This window comes from Phocoena sinus, chromosome 21, assembly GCF_008692025.1.
Source record: "Phocoena sinus isolate mPhoSin1 chromosome 21, mPhoSin1.pri, whole genome shotgun sequence".
Classification (NCBI taxonomy): Eukaryota; Metazoa; Chordata; class Mammalia; order Artiodactyla; family Phocoenidae; genus Phocoena; species Phocoena sinus.
Window position 1 is genome coordinate 34,389,573 of NC_045783.1, and position 15,684 is coordinate 34,405,256.

At 45.9% G+C, this 15,684-nt stretch overlaps 1 protein-coding gene across 5 annotated transcripts in view; it reads left to right on the forward strand.

The window, feature by feature from the left end:
* The window catches only part of CSGALNACT1 (chondroitin sulfate N-acetylgalactosaminyltransferase 1), a 322,544-nt gene that overhangs the window by 58,656 nt on the left and 248,204 nt on the right, over positions 1-15,684 (forward strand). For 3 of the 5 annotated variants that reach the window (XM_032618633.1, XM_032618627.1, XM_032618629.1), the window contains exon 1: positions 371-441. The exons of 1 other annotated variant lie outside the window; for it this stretch is intronic. The gene's annotated coding sequence lies outside the window, so the exon portion shown is untranslated. Of the gene's footprint in view, positions 1-370; positions 442-15,684 lie in introns of those variants that run through there. One more of the 5 variants, XM_032618628.1, reaches the window with a different exon arrangement.

The window sequence follows — 15,684 nt, forward strand, 5'->3', positions numbered from 1 at the left end:
CTGTGCTTGGCATCCCCCGCAGGGGACCACATCCTGGGGGGACCTTAGCCTCCAGATGCCCTGGGGTGTGGCCCACAGACATTTATTATCCCTGTGACAGCGATCCCTCTCCTTCCCTCGAGCTTGGAGACTAAGAAGGAATCTCCTGCGGGCCTGGTGGGCTTCGGGTGAGGAACAGACACTCCCTAAGCCCCGTGTGGTGCCTTTGGCGCCCGGGTTCATGTTCCAGGCGGCCTGAGTGGCAGCAGACTGACGGCCCCGAGGGGACCACCAGCCCCTCCACAGTTTTCCTTTTAGGAAGTAACGTTTCCTTTGAGGATGTTGAGGAAACGCTGATCCCTCCCCACAACACACATATGGCTGAGCTGGGCTTTGGTTCACACACTCTTGGCCCTTTTGTGAAGCCTGTTAAGGCCAGAAACAGAATTCCTCCTAATTTGGGTGAGTTAAAGATTAAATTGGGGAGGGGTTGGGGGGTGTACTGGCAGACAAAGAAAGAGGGGGTATAAACAGCTTTCTCCCTGCTGTGGTTTACTGTGTACAGGCCGTGTGTGATTGGGGATGGAGAGGGATTAGACATCTATTTTTAAGTTAAAAACCAGCATTCGTGGTGCTTTGGAAAAATCCACCTAAACCCAGCGTAACGGGGGTTCCAGAAGCGTGTGGGACTCGGGTGCACTTTCTTTCTCTCCTCTTTGGCCCCAGGTTCACTTGGCGTCTTGTTTTCTGGGGGGTGTTGGGATGGGAGGGGAGGAGGAGAGAAGGGTGTGAGAGTGACCAGCTGAATTGCTTAACTCACCATAAAATGCAGCTAATTCGGAGCATTCGCATTCTTCATTCAAGACCTTATAAAGCTCTCCCGAGTGCAGTGTGGGGTGTTAGTCTAACTGGGGCAAGAAAAAGCACAGCAGACTTGGTGCCGCCCTCCCCGGCCTTCACAAGCTGCCGGCTGCTGGGGAGGGTGCGACAGCCAGATGCCCGCACATGGTGTATGTGTACACGGGGCTTCTGGGAGAGGGGGGAGAAGCTCGCATCCTCCCGCGACTGGAGGACCCTAGCAGTAGCAGTACTCGCGGTGGGGAGAACTGCAATCAAGTCACACCGAGTAGCTCTAGGCTCGGTCATGGTGCATGACTTGGTTTAGAATATGTGGTTTTGAGTGACTGAATCTGATAACTTTGTATCAGTCAGTGAGTGAGACCTGCAGCCCCGGGGGGATGCTTTGTATTTGGCTGCACTTGGTTTTCCTGTGCAAGGTGCTGTGCAGTCAGTAGTGATCAACCCTCCAGTTACCTGGGGGTCTCAGAAGTGAGGCCCTTCTTATGATGCACCAGCCTTGGGTGAGCTCCCTTCTGGATTTCCCTGACTTGGATGATCTTGGTCAGTAGGTCAGAGAGGCAGCAGCTTCCTGTCGGCTGGACCTCTTGGCCCCGGGAGAGCTTCCCCAGGGCCTCTCTCCTTCCCTTTTCTCACACGTCCCGTCCCGAGGGTTACCAGTGTCCCTTTTGTGAAGTATTTTTAGCTTGAAGGCTGTCCATGGTGTTGATTTTGATCCCCCAGGAGGAGGGAAGTGAAAGCACAGCAGGGAAGGGTGATAGAGGAAGGGGTCCAGACCTGGCCCTGGTCTGGATGGGGCTGCTGCTGGCTGGGGTACCCTTGCTGTCTTTAGGGGAGACTCTGAAACCCAGCGCTCTTCCTCCCAAACCACTTCCATGGCAGCTCAGCCCTTGTCCAGAAGCAGCCACAACATGGCACGCGAGCCATTTGACTTCGATCTCGAGGGTGAGGTCTGGTGCTGACACGTGGAGCTGGGGGAGGATGGGAGAGGACATGCATCCAGGTGGACCGGGCAGCATGAGCCAGGGTCCAACATGGAAAATCCCAGGTGAATGCAGGGGACACTGGAGGGTGTGGAGGGCGAAGGGGAGGGGCTGGGAGCAGATGCAGGCAGCGGGGATCCACTGAAGGCTTGTGTGAAGGGCTGTGATGTGGTCAAATCTCACTTTCGGGAGGTTAATCTTGCAGTGTTGGAAGGGGGTGAGGAGGGACTTCCGTCAGGAGACTGTGGTTACGGTCCAAGCTATGTTTAAGGTAGCACGTGAGACAGCTATGAAACCAGCCAAATGGCTTGTGAGACTTATCTCAGTTCCTGCAGGAAACAGTTTCTCAAATAGAGGAGCAATTGAGGGATGACATGTAATGAGAATTTTCCTTGATGAATCAACAAAGCTCCTTTAAGATTAGTGTATCTGTGGAGGTTTATTTGTGCAGTGTATGTTAGTTTGTCACGTGTGATATTACTGTCTTGTAGTTTAAAGCATGGACTCTGGATTCAAAGCGCAGCCTCCCACTTATTATCTGTGAGACCTTAGGTGAACAACTTAGCCTTGCCGTGCCTCAGTACCTGCCACCTTCACAGAGGTTAACGTCGTTGTCGTCGTCGTCGTCATCATCATTTGTAACATTTATTTATAACAAATTAAATGTCTTACTTCACAGAGATATAGGATCTTTTCAGCATCCTAAGTATTCCCCCTTAAGAATTGCATTTGGCTGAGAGTTAACAGACACTCTCCCCGCCACGATCTTGAACTCCTAAGGGTTTACTTTCTAAACCAGAAGACTGCAGGTAGACAGTTGCTGGCACTGCTTTGATGTCTTCAGGATGTCAGGGTAACTGAGATTCTTTTGGTCTCCCTCCTTCACGGGCTCTAGATGGCTGCTGCCACTCCAGCCACCATGTCTGTCTCACTGAAGGAAGAAGAATGAAGGGTGGAAGGTCAAAGGGGTACCTGCTGGTTCAGTAAGCTCTCTTTAAAATTCCTTCCTAGAAACCCTACCTGAGGGCTTCCACTAATATCTTATTGGCCATCTCTGTCTTCAGGGGATGTTGGAAAAGCTAATTTCCTCCAGGCACTTTGCTCCCCTCAAAAATACAGATGTTCTGCTGTTACTAAGAAAAAAGAGAAGGATGGATATTCTGTGGGCAGCTAGAGGTCTCTGCCACAGTGGGACCTCACTGCAGGAAAACTACCTCAAGGGCTTCAAAGAATTTTGTCTGTTTCTGCAGTAGCAATTTATTGCCTTCTCCCAGATTGAGAGCTTCTGGTAGTCTAATCAATTAAGTTTTTAGCATATTGTAAGTTTTTGCCTTTAAGAAGTTTGTTCAAGAAAGAAAAGGCAATTACAGAAAGAGATGGTAACATAGGATGTTTTCAGCTCAATTAATTGTCAGTATAGGTGTAGGGAGGAGTCGTAGTTTATACCTAAGATCTCCTCAGTGGGTCACATAACAGGTGCTGTCTGACCAATGGTGAGGAAGACTTTGTCATCTGGTCCATATCCTGTCTGTCATGTTTCTATATGTATAGTCAGGCTGACAGTAATGTAAAAACATGATAAACATATACGAGATGCAAAGAAGGAAGGTAATCAGCCTGATTCTGTAGGTAAGAAAGACATCAGTCAAGAGTTACACATAAAGAAGGACCATGGCAACGAGCTGTAAGGACCTGCATAACCTCAAGTCCGAGTCAGAGCTGAAAGAAAGCCCATGAGCGCTATCTAGTAAGATCAACGCTCAGAAGTAGGAGGTTTCAGCTCTAGGCTTAGAGCTGCAGTAACTGATGTATATAACTGAAAAAATAACTTACCCTCTTTGTGCCCAAGTTTTTTGTTTCAGTTGTGGTGAAACACACATAACATAGAATTTACCACTTCACCATTTCTCAGTGTACAGTTCAGTGGCACTGAGCACATTCACGTGGTGTACCCATCACCACCATCCATCTGCAGAGCTTCTTCTTCCCCAGTTGAACCTCTGTGAAACAATACCTCCTCATTCCCTCCCCCCAACCCCTGACAACCAACCTTCTACTCTGTCTCTACGATTTTGACTGTTCCAGTTCCCTCAGAATGACTGGAATCATCTAGCACATGTCCACTTGTGAGTGGCTTCCTGCACTAGGAATAATGTCTTCAAGGTTCATCTGTGGTGCAGCATGTGTGGAACTTTCCTTCCTTTATTGAGGCTGAATAATATTCCGTGGTTTGCATACACCACATTTTGTTGGTCTGTTTGTTTGTCGATGGACACTTGGGTTGCTTCCACCTTTAGGCTATTACAAATAATGGTGCTGTGAGCATGAGTGCACAAATATTTCTTTGAGACTCTGCTTTCAATTCTTTTGGGTATATACCCTGAAGGAGAATTGCTGGATCATGTGGTAATTCTATTTTTCATTTTTGGAGGAACAGCCATACTGTTTCCCAGAGCGGCTGCAGCGTTTTGCATTCCCCCCGGCGGTGCACAAGGGTTCCAGGGTCTCTGCATCCTCGCCAGCACTTGTTTTCTGTGGTTTTGACAGTGGCCATCCTGATAGGAGTGAGGTACCTACCAAAGTTTTCAAGCAGTATCAGCAGTGCCTCCAGATTAACCTCCTTTTGAGTCACTGCTCCTCTGCTTAATTCTTATATCTTCTTGAGCGAGTAACTTAGCCCGAAAGCCTCAATTTCAGTTTTCACTCAATATAAATGCCCATATGGAGGGGTTGTATGGATGTTGATGAGATAAAGCCCTAAGCTATATGCTCATTCAAGTATTAATTTTACTGCCCTGGAAAAGCTAAAAGCATTAACAAAATACACTCTTGTTAATATTCCTCTTGTTCCTAGCTATAGATCTCCTCCCACATCTTGACCCAAAACACAATGTTTCCAAAGCGTTATAGTGGAAAAGGCATTGGTCTTGGAGCTAGAAGGCATGGAACAGCATTCCAGCTTTCCCACTTGCTAGTCAATGGGCCTCAGACAAATATCTGGGCCTTATTTTCTTTATCTTTTAAAAAAAGGCATAACCGTGGGCACCTCAGGGGACTAGATTTTTATACTTACCTCTCCCTAACTCTCCACCACAGCCTAAAGTTGTTTTCCCAGCTTTATTGGGATGTTATTGACATGTAACACATGCAAGGTTAAGGCATACAAGTGTGATGATTTGATACACCTGCGTATTGCAAGATATTTACCACAATAAGATTAGCTGACACCTCCATCCTCTCAAATATTACCATTTTGGGGCCTCCCTGGTGGTGCAGTGGTTAGGAATCTGCCTGCCAATGCAGGGGACATGGGTTTGTTCCCTGGTCCGGGAAGATCCCACATGCCGTGGAGCAACTAAGCCCGTGCGCCACAACTATGGAGCCTGCTCTCTAGAGCCCGTGAGCCACAACTACTGAGCCCTTGTGCCACAACTACTGAGCCTGTGCTCTAGAGCCCACGAGCCACAACTGCTGAGCCCACGTGCCACAACTACTGAAGCCTGCGCACCTAGAGCCCGTGGTTCACAACAAGAGAAGCCACTGCAATGAGAAGCCTGTGCACTGCAATGAAGAGTAGCCCCTGCTCGCCACAACTAGAGAAAGCCTGCACACAACAAAGACCCAATGTAGCCAAAAATAAATAGATAAATAAATTTATATAAAAAATTACCACTTTTCTTGTGTGTGGTTATAACATTTAAGATCTACTCTCTTAACAACTTTGGAGTAAAGAATACAGTCCGTTTTAGTCACTGTGCTGTACATTAGATCCAGATCCCCAGAATTTATTCATCTTCTAGCCGGGAGTTTGTACCCTTTGAGCAACATCTCCTCATCCCCCTGCCCCCTGCCTCAGGCCCTGGCGACCACCGTTCTACACTCTGTTTCTCTGAGTTTGACTTTTAAAATTTCTTCATGTAAGTGAGAACATAAGGTATCTAATGCCTTTGGCTTCTTTCTCTGAGCATGACACCTTCACGGTCTGTCCATGTTGTGTCAAATGGCAGGATTTCCTTCCTTCTCACGGCTGAATGATGTCCCATCGCCTCCACACACATCATGGATCTTGAGATTCTTATCCGCTCATCCGCTGACGGACCCTTAGGTTGTATCCCCGTCTTGGCTGCTGTGAATAACGCTGCTGGGAACCTGAGGATGCAGATGTCTCTTCAAGATCCTGTTTTCATTTCCTTCGGATAAACACCCAGAAGTGGGATCCCAGCAGCCTCCCTTTTGCTGCCACCCTGTGATTTTCCATGCTTTCTTCACGCCTGAAGTTCCAGCTTCCCTGCAAACGGCTCTGCTGCCCTCAGCTCTCACGGTGACTCTTCCAATCGCCAAGTCGGGAGAGCGCGGGGCCTCATCCTCCCTGACTCTTCTGCAGCATCTGAGCGTGTTTACTGCCCCCTTTGTGACCTTCCCCCGTGGCTCCTGGGACAGTGCTTCCCCCTGATTTCTTGTGTCCTCCGGAGAGTTCTCTCTCAGCATCCTGTTTCTCCCCTTCTCCTAATTCTCCTCACCCTCTCGGGGCGGGGCACCACCCACTGCACATGTTCCGATGAGCCTCGAATGTGTATTTCGAGACCTCATTTTCTTTCTTTTTTTTTTTTTTTTTTGACCAGGGAATATCTGTTTTATTATTTATTTATTTATTTTACATCTTTATTGGAGTACAATTGCTTTACAATGGTGTGTTAGCTTCTGCTGGATAACAAAGTGAATCAGCTCTACGTATACATGTATCCCCATATGCCCTCCCTCTTGCGTTTCCCTCCCTCCTTCCGCATCCCCACCCCCCCCCCCCCCCCCCCCCCCCCGCCCAGGTTAGACCGCACTTCCTGAGCGGCGGGTTCCTCCTTACCGCCCCCTCCTCGGGCCTTTTCCGGGAGCGCTGGGACCGCTCATCCTCTGCCACCCCGCACCCACCCCAGCGCCCTCGGTCCAGCCTCTAGATCCTCCTGACGGTTAAGCTTGCTCTTCTGTTCTGCTTCTGTGCAGCCCTGGGATTTCGGGCCTAGCTGCCTTGCAGGGTATGGCCGGGCCTTCCCCTGGTTTACCATTGTGTCTGGACCCCTCCCTGCCTGTTCCTCTAACTCAGCCTGAGTTCCCGTCAGGCCATCAGTCCCACCATCCACCGTTTACCAAGGCCAGAGATCTGGCTGTCACTTGGGACTCCCCCTTGTCCCTTTCCCTCGTGAGATGCAGCTGAGGGTCCCTGAGCTTCTGAAACTGCTTCTGCACGGCTCCCAAGTCCTCCCCTCCTCTGTGTCCTCAGTGCCACTTTCCTTTTTCAGGCTGTGGTCATCTCTCCTTGTCACTGTCGCCTTAGTCCTCGTCCTGTCGTTTTGTCCCCATCCTTGCCTTCTCCCTGGCGTCCTCCACTCCACCGCTAGACCCTCCGACGCCGCTGCTCTCAGCTGTCTAGAACGCGCGCCCCCTTGAAGATCAAGATCTTTTCCCTCTGAAGGGCACACACAAGCCTCTGCCTCTGTCCTTGCTGTCCTCACCTCCTGCCTCTCAAACCCCTTCACTGCTGAGCTACAGCAAAGCACTTGGGCTTGCTTTACATGCTGGTGTGTGTTTGCATGCGTTGTTTTCTGCCAGGAAGACTGTCTCTACCTTGAGGTGAGGTAGAAATTCCCAGTCATCATTTAAGACTCAGCTCCATCCCAGTTGTCTCTGTCATAAGGAGAGCAGCCAACACTTGCATGTGCTTCCTGTGTGCCGGTCACTGCTTCAAATGCTCTGCGTGAATTAATTTGCTGAGAGCTCGAAACAACCTGTAGGGTAAGCACCATTATTACCACTGTCATTTCACAGTTGGGAAATGGAGGCACAGAGAGGTTAAATGTCTTGCTCAGGGTTACACTGCTAGCTAGTGGTTAGCAGGGATCTGAGGACAGGAAGTCTCACTGTAGACTTTGGGCTCTGAACCACTGGAGCAGTGCTGGCTGCATCAGACAGAGGTGGCCACTTCCTCCTGGGATGCCCTGCCTGCACCTGACTCACACACAGCTCTATTATGGCATTTGGTACACTCTTCTCCACGTACGCAGGGAGCCCCTAGTTGTGCTTGTGTCCTGGGTGCAGGGACCCTAGCCACAGCCATCAGAGAAGAAAAAGAAATAAAAGGAATCCAAATTGGAAAGGAAGAAGTAAAACTGTCAGTTTGCAGATGACATGGTACCATACATAGAAAATCCTAAAGACGCTACCAGAAAACTACTAGAGCTCATCAATGAATTCGATAAAGTTGCATCAATGAATTCGATATACAGAAATCTGTTGCATTTCCATACACTAACAATGAAATATCAGAGAGAAATTAAGGAAACAATCCCATTTACCATCCCATCAGAAAGAATAAAATACCTAAGAATAAACGTACTGAAAACTATAAGACACTGATGAAAGAAATCAAAGAGGACTCACACAGATGGAGGGATAGGGATATACCATGTTCCTGGATTGGAAAAATCAATATTGTGAAAATGACTATACCACCCAAGGCAGTCTACAGATTCAATGCAATTCCAATCAAATTATCAATGGCATTTTTCACAGAACTGGAACAAAAACAATTAAAATTTGTGTGGAAACTCAAAAGACCCCGAATAGTCAAACAATCTTGAGAAAGAAGAACGGAGCTGGAGGAATCAGCCCCCTGACTTCAGCCTATGCTATTAAGCTGCAGTCATCAAAACAGTATGGTACTGGCACAAAAACAGATGCATAGATCAATGGAATAAGATAGAAAACCCAGAAATAAACCCAGGCACTTATTAATCTATGACAAAGGAGGCAAGAGTATATAATACAGTGGAGAAAAAAGACAGTCTCTTTAATAAGTGGTCCTGGGAAAACTGGACAACTACATGTAAAAAGAAGGAAATTAGAACATTCTCTAACACCATGTACAAAAATAAACTCAAAATGGATTAAAGACCTAAATGTTAAGACCAGATACTATAAAACTCCTTGAGGAAAACGTAGGCAGAACACTCTTTGACATAAATCACGGCAGTAATTTTTTGGATCTGTTTCCTAGAGTAATGGAAATAAAAACAAAAATAAACAAATGGGACCTAGATAAACTTAAAAACTTTTGCACAGCAAAGGAAACCATGAGCAAAGAAAACGAAAAGACAGCCTATGGAATGGGAGAAAGTATTTGCAAATGATACGACTGCAAGGGCTTAATTTCCAAACTATACAAACAGCTTATACAGCTCAATATCAAGAAAATGGGCAGAAGACCTAAATAGACATTTCTCTAAAGAAGATTCACAGATGGCCAACAGGCACATGAAAAGCTGCTCAACATCACTAATTATTAGAGAAATGAAGATCAAAACTACAATGCGGTACCACCTCACACGGGCCAGAATGGCCATCTTCAAAAAGTCTACAAATAATAAATGCTGGAGAGGGTGTGGAGAAAAGGGAACCCTCCTGCACTTTTGGTGGGAATGTAAATTGGTGCAGCCACTATGGAGAACCATATGGAGGTTCCCTATAAAACGAAAATTAGAATTACCATACCACCCAGCAATCCCACTCCTGGGTGTATATCCAGAAAAGACGAAAACTTCTGTATCCCCATGGTCCAGTGAGGCACATGGTACATACTCATCTAATATTTTTTGAAAGAATACCTGAAGGAATATATTAAAAATTAGTTGAATGAATGATTAATGAAAACACTTGGGGTAAGGTGTAAAGCAGGTGTCAGCCAACTACCGGCAGATCTGGCCTGCAGCCTGTTTCTGCATTACCTACAGGCTAAGAATGTACAGATGAATATTTGCGGTAGAGCTGCTAATAGGGAACATGAACTCTAAAAGCCAACTAGATGAAATGTTATCCCTCCCAAGATTTCTGTTCTTCCTTATTGGTAGATGTGTTGCATTCAGTTGGCGTGACTGCTGAATTTGGTCAATATCAAATTTGAGGGTATTTGTGTGCTCAATTTTGCCTCTTGGCCTGCAACACCTAAAATATATAATCTCTGGCCTTTTATTGCTGACTCCTGCTCAAAGTTCTATTTAAATAACAGTGTTACTGTTATTGTTGTCATGTATTATGATGGGAGCGGGGATTAAAAAATGTGAAATGTTTAGGACACATTTGTCTGACTAAATGGGATACAGTTTGTGAAGCATTGGACCGTAAGCGCTAAACAAATGTGATCTTTCTCTCTCCTGCTCCTAGACCTAATTTAGGATAGTGCCTGGTTTGTTGGTTTGACGGCAGGTGACAATTCGGTGTGCGGTATCACGCTTCACTTGGTTATACTGGGGGTCAGTCAGTAGTGTTTAGGACAGATTGTATACAGTTTGAATTGAAGACACGATCTTTTTCACATTATGAGGTCACCAAATTCCTGATGGCAGTGACCTGGGACTGCAGGATATCTAATTACTCACGATGCCAGTGGGGAAAAGGACAACTCCGCAGGACCCATACACAAGCCTAGTATCTATACATAAAAAAGACTATTTATAGGCCTATGTCAACATATATGTTTTTGCTATTGGTCTTCGATCTTTAATATCTTTAAAAATTTCTATTCAGAGTGTTTTTCTGTTCATTTTTCATTTTATTAAGAAGAAACTATAAATAAAACTTAACAATGCCACCGTTTTCCATTAACTCTAATGGCTTTGTGACAGGATGAAAGCTCGTGTAGTGTAATATTTGATTTTTCTCTTCCTCACATGCTGTCAGTTAGAAATATTACAAACTCTTCTGTACTGAAGGGAAAAGCTTTTGAGTGCAAATTGAAAAAAATGTGCATTACATCATGTGAAACCTTAGTAACTTTTGGAAGCTTTTCTAAATCACACACGTTCCTTTATCTTTTTATTGTTGTTTCTCTTATATTTGTCATCTCAGCCCCAAGCTGCAGTGTAGCCTCCAAAATAGTTTTAGAAATCTAAGAGCCAGTGTTTTTATTTCATCATGCTTCAAATTTACCTTGAATGAAAACCTGCATTTTTTAGGTTATTATTCTGGAGCCGATTGTACATTTTAATCAGAACATTTAGGCCTAGAAGGGGCCAACCACCTTGTTTACAAGAAAGAAAGTTGATGAGAGAGATTATGAAATATACTCATGGTCATATGACTAGACAGTGGTGGAATGAAGACAGGACAAGACCCACACACTCATATTTCCTAGTTGAAAATTTTCCCTTTTGTAAGTTTTCAGGGATGAAATCATTCAGAAACTTGGGTGGGAAAAAATAATAAAAGTCCAAGTTCTTATTTGTAAACTTAAGCTATTATGATTTAAATGATTTCCACATCTGTAGAAACCTGAAATTCAGGCAGTGGTTTTAGGAAAACAGTAACAATGCACTTTGAAAAAGCACTGAATTTCACACTGATGTTTCTACAGACACATTTTCTTGGGATTTTACATCCTCATTCACAATGTTAGGTGATGTTAAAATACTAGGCTCTTGGCATCCAAATACAGCGAGATGGGGGCCTTGTGTTGGCCCAGGGGCTCTCAGGTGGGGTCTCCCGGGCTTGTCGAATGGGAGGGGCTGTGGCTATTTTGCAGACACAGTGCCCCTGTGTCTTTGCACAGGCAGCATGGCATAAACTCTTGGGGGCCTTGTGCATTTGTGCAGTGGATCAATTTAGAACATAACCTGTAAATCTGTGCCTGTTCTTTTTCTTCTTTTTATTAATGTGCTTTCCCTTAAGACAGCTGCCTGCATTAGCTTCCGGGCAAACTGGGAATAGCTGAGTAAGGACAGAAGGGCTCAGAAGCACATATTAAGGTAGTTGATCACTTCTCGTAGTTTACTTAACATTTAAGGAAACCCATACCCTTTCCCATTCTAGAAGCTCTCACAGACATGAACTGAATGTTTCCAAAAGCTGTAGTGCAGTGTGCAACTTGAATAAATATAGTGCTTGTCTGCCCAGGAAAGTCACTGTGTCTGCCAGTCCTGGCTCCAATCCCAGATCAACACCACCATGTTCTTCCTCACATGCAGTTGTTTGGTTAGCTTTTTTCACTTTTGAGCCTTTTGAAAAATTAATCAAGAGAGTTGAGCTTTTAGAGTTTGGCCATTAAGGATAATTCGGTGATTTCTTTTGGAACGCAAGACTTGAAATGGGACAGATCTCTTTACAAAACAAGAAGCCTCAAGCAAGGATAGTCACTAATACTGTACTTACTGCACTTATGTGGGTAGTTGCCAAATGCATCCTCATTTTCTGGAACACTGTGTTCTGACTCTAGTCTGTACATCTGCTGTATCTTTCTAGCCAAAAGAAAGTGGAACGTTGTGAAAATATCAGGTGAGTTTGGGGCCAGTTAGACAGTCATTTCAAGTCACAGATTTACTTTTGCCTGACTAACCTATCAGTTAATGGTGTATGGTTGCTCCTGGAAAGAGTTTAAAATGTAAAATATTTATTGGGAAACTCAGTGTGAGTGTTAACTTAATTACTGAGTTCAAGGAGGGACAGGTGGCCCATGCTGGTCCTCGAGGGTACTGGAGTTAGGTGGGTATCCAGTCTCAGTGATCAGGGCTGGGGCTCTGGTCAGGGCACAGCTGCATAGGCTGGTATCAAATCTGGATGATCACAGACAGATAAGAACTGAAGAGCCAGGTGTGAACAGGGACTCCTCACAGGAGAATATAGTCCCGAGGAAAGTCTTGGCTAGGGAGCTGAGTCAGTCGGACAGGTGTCAGGTAAGGCACGATCAAGGCTGAAGATGTGAGAGGAGGCCACATTAGTCATGGCCCATGCAGTCATATAGGAGCCCTTTAATGCAAGGACTTAGCTACATAGGTCTTTGGAAGACCTGAAAGCCGAATAGGGGGCGATGTGGTCACCCAGAGATTGGCAATAGCAGGAAACTAGTGCCACCCTGAGGCTGGTGGAACAGAGGCCAAGAGCTGGATCTCCACGGAGGCTCACAGAGGCAGCTGGGGCCATGGAGGGAAGGTCTATCTGGTGCCACTGCTAGAGGTACCATGCAAAGCAGAGAGAGGAAAGAGAAGACATACTCTGGCCTCTTCCTCCCGTCTGTCCTCCAGCCTTGCACCTCACCCTAGCTGGAGCCAGTCAACAGGTGAGTCTGGAAAAGGTGGTTTCCAGGGGAAGGCCTGTGACCAGCAGTAGGCCCAAGGCTGGGGCAGGGCTGGAGGGAGACGCGCTCCTGGCAAGTTCCGTGCTTGCCCAGTGCATCTGCAGGAGCAGCAGAGCAAGCCTACCACGAGGGTGACAGAGCCTGAGCATCGGGCCCCTCACAGTGGGAGACAGCGCTGCTTCTCCAGCCTGCTGGGAGCTCAGCCAGGCGTGCGGGCAGTGACGCCTTCTTAGGATTCCAACCGCCGCATGAAGGCGCAGTAGCTGGCCTTCAACCAGGGCTCCCCAAACCTCCCTGGATCAATGATGGAGAATTCCGTGACAGTGAGAACTAAAATAAAGTTCTGTGAAGAAGGCTCCTTTCATGCCTTTCTGTCCTGGGTGGCTGCAAAGCCAACGCTTTTCTGAGTTAGTCACATAAATTCCCAGCCGTGAACTAGGGTGTCTTCTAGTCTCTGTCCCCCTTCCAGCCGCTCTAGGTAGAACAGTTGCCATTTTAATCATCCCGTCACCATTGTCAGCATCCCCATTGTCCTCGTCACAGAAATTGAACACCTGTCAGTAGAACCTTGTGTCACCTGCATTCCGGGGAAGGGATGAGGTGAGCTGAGTTCAGCTCTTTGTAACCGTGATACTTGTCATTTATTGAACTATTAACACAGACCAGGCACTGTGCAAAGTGCTTTAAGAACAGCTGGGCCAGAAATTAGGAGTTTGGGATGAGCACATACACACTACTACATATAAAATAGGTAAACAACAAGGGCCTACTGTACAGCACAGGGAATTCTACTCAATATCTTGTAATAACCTATAATGGAAAAAAATCTGAAAAAATGTATTTAAATATGTATAACTGAATCCCTTTGCTGTAAAACTAACTTAAAACTAGCACATTGTAAATTAACTGTACTTCAATTAAAAAAAAAAAAAAAGAACATCTGGGCCACGGTTCTCAGACCTTAGTGTGAATCAGAATCACCTACAGGGCTTATTAAAATACAGGCAGCTTCTCCACCTAACGGGCTCCCACTCTGTTTCTGACTCAGCGGGTCTGGGTGGGGCCTCAGAATGTGTGTTTCTCACTGGTTTCCAGATGATGCTGACGCTGCTGGTCCCGATGCCCTCTGAGAACCACAGCACGAGTGCCTCGGTTCCTCACCAAGTACGGGTAGTGTTGTTATGTCCATCCTACGGCGGAAGAGCTGAGACTGGGAGCGGTCATGTCACTAGTTCAGGGCCATGTGGCTGAGAGGCGGTAGCGGGAGGTCCTTGTGTGTGTCAGCTGCTGGTGTCCCCAGGTTTGACCACGGTCAGGCCTGGACTATCGTTAGGGCTTTGGTGCTGCGGGACTGGACGGTGCCACCCTCGGTGGCCACCTGTGGCATTCGTAGTTTGGTCTTACAGCCCTAGTGAGTTTTTTTCTTAAATTTTATTCTGTGGTGAAAGTGAATTTGATGAGTTACATTTTTTTTAAATTGAAGTACAGTTGACTTTCAATATTGTGTTAGTTTCAGGTGTACAGCACAGTGATTCCATTATACATTTCTATTCTCCTTCAGATTCTCTTCCCTTATAGGTTATTACAAAATGTTGAGTATAGTTCCCTGTGCTATATAGTACGTCCTTGTTGGTTACGTGGGTTACATTTTTAAAAACACTGGGTCCTGTTTGGATTGGTTAGTGGACTTTCACTTTTGGTACAAATGCCCCTGCTGACTGAGGCTGGCTGTGCTGTCTGAGGCTGGGAGGCCTGGGAGCCCCACTCCACGGCCCTTGTCGGGGGACCCTCTGCATGACCAGCTGACCTCTGGACTGGGAACCCCCAGCCCCAGTCCCACAGCCTGCAGTGTGGACATTCGCCACCGCGCTCAGACCTCTTTTCTTCTACCTCGGGGTGTGGCCTGTTGCCTGGCATTTTGTTTCATAATAAAGGAGGATATTTTTAATAAAATCGGCCTCCCACGTGGATGGATGCTGTGGCCATTCCCAGTAACCCTCACAGAGTCACAGAGTCGTGAATTCTCATCCCTGATCTCGGATACAAAACTTCCCGAATCGGGCACTGAGCAAAACCGCCCACGGGAAGACATAGGGCATGAAGGATAAAGGGAGTGAGAGTGTGCGTGACACACCACCTCCTTCCCTGCCGGATTTAAATCACGTATGAATTATTAATTCCAAGTGTCTTTATTGTTCCACCTGCAAACTGCATGCTGAATTACAGCCATGTATTTTTAAACAGCTCTATTCAAGCAGATTTGAATATCTCATGTAGTTTATTACAAGTGGGCTTTGCTTATAAAGGAAAATGCTGTTTTATATATGTTTTCTCTTTTCTAATTTTGGGGAACTGTAACCAAATTCTGAGTTAGGAGAAATGTGAGCTGTTTGTAATAGTTCTGTATATCACATTCACAGAAGCTTCCATCATGTTTCCTGTGCAGAAATAGCGAGTTAAGACCCAAAGTAGAGAAATCAGTGTTCTAGGACCTGGATTAGATTAGAAAAATGGATGAATTTATAACAATGTAGATAATTAATTTGGATGATAAAGGTTTAAAACAGCTTTACTTGGGTATTAATGCAGTTAATGGTGGCCTTCTGGAAAGAAAAGATGGAAAATTTTATTTTCTCTTACTTTAGAAATCAATTCCGAAAGTATTCGTGTATTAATTGCTAATCAATATTAGGCAATCTATTAGAAAATAACTGCTTGTGACCTTTTATTCAAAACACAGTTTTCTTC